The sequence below is a fragment of the Canis lupus genome, chromosome 6 (genome assembly GCF_003254725.2).
Source record: "Canis lupus dingo isolate Sandy chromosome 6, ASM325472v2, whole genome shotgun sequence".
Taxonomy (NCBI): Eukaryota; Metazoa; Chordata; class Mammalia; order Carnivora; family Canidae; genus Canis; species Canis lupus.
This window is the reverse complement of record NC_064248.1, coordinates 22,462,502-22,464,018: the sequence shown is the minus strand read 5'-3', so window position 1 is coordinate 22,464,018 and position 1,517 is coordinate 22,462,502.

Sequence of the window (1,517 nt, the reverse complement as noted above, 5' to 3'; positions counted from 1 at the left end):
TTTGGATGGATAGGAAGTACTGGGAATGTGAGAAACATTGAGCTTTTAGATAGGGTAGCCAGGGAAGTTCTAACTGATAGAATAACAATAGAGCATAGACTGAAGGAGGCAAGGGGGTGATTTTCATGATTATCTGGGTGCATGTGTGCACACGTGTGCGTATGCATGTGTGGATGTGTGGATGTGTGTGTGTGTGTGTGTGTGTGTGTGAAGAGTTGGTGCTGGTAGAGTGAACAGCAGTAACAAATCCTGAGGCAGGAGTATGTCATCATATCCAAGGAACAACACAGAGGCCAATGAGAAAGAAGCAGAATGAAAAAAAAAAAAAAAAGAAGAAGCAGAATGAATCAGAGTGGTAGGAGATGAGGAAGGGTGATAACAGGGGTCAGACCAGAGAACCTTGTAGATGACCCTAGGGCTTTGGCTTTTGCTCTGGATGAAGTAAAACAAAACAAAACAAAACAACAACAACAAAAAAACAACTATCGAATAGGTTTAAACAGAAAGACATGCTCTGACTCTAATTTAATAGTATCCCTTGGCTAGTACTTTGACCATAGGCTGTAGAGGGGTTAATTAGGAGAATATGGCAACGATACTGGTGAGATATGGTGACAGCCCAGCAACAGAGACATCACCTAGAAAATTAGAAATGCAGATTCTCAAGCCCCATCCCACACCTACCGAAGTAGAATCTGCATTTTGACATGATGCACAGTGATTGTATGCATGTTAGTCTGAGAAGTTCTGTGTGAGAACAGGCCACTTCCTCTCTCTGGGCCTGTTTCTTCCCTACTGGAAGGGGCTGTGACCGAGAGGTATCTCCATGGTTCCTTCCAGTTGCAATTTTCTAAGCTCCTTTCCTACAGCTATCTGTGTGAGTCGCTATAAAAAGGCAACTGAGGGCAGCCCGGGTGGCTCAGCGGTTTAGCGCCGCCTTCAGCCCAGAGCGTGATCCTGGAGACCCGGGATCGAGTCCCACGTCGGGCTCCCTGCATGGAGCCTGCTTCTCCCTCTGCCTCTGCCTCCCTCTCTTTCTCTGTCTCTCATGAATAGATAAATAAAATCTTAAAAAAAAAAAAAAAAAAGGCAACTGAGGAGACCAAAGGATAAGCAGCCTGGTTGCAAGGCCCCTGCTGCCCACAGCCAGGCGCAGGTGGGCCCTGGAGCGGCTTCATGACCCAGGTCTGGAGGCAGCCCGGCGGCGTCAGAGGCTGCCTGGGATTTCTCCTGGCGCTGGGGCGCAGGGTCGCCCAACTGGAGCAGTGCGGGGCAGTAACAGGGCGGCAGGAGGCGCTGTGAAGTGCCAGTGGAAGGCGCGGGAATGCAGGGCGCTGGGTGGCCCCGGCGGGGCGCAGTGCCGGACGCACCGCGGCGCAGAGCGGCCTCAGGCTACAGCAGGGGGCGCTGCGGAGTCGCGGCCGGCGCGTCCCGGGCCCCCGGCGGAGCACACCTGGGCAGGTGGGGGAGGCCCGGGGGGCGGGGCTCCAGGGGCGGGGCCCAGGTCCGGCCCACAA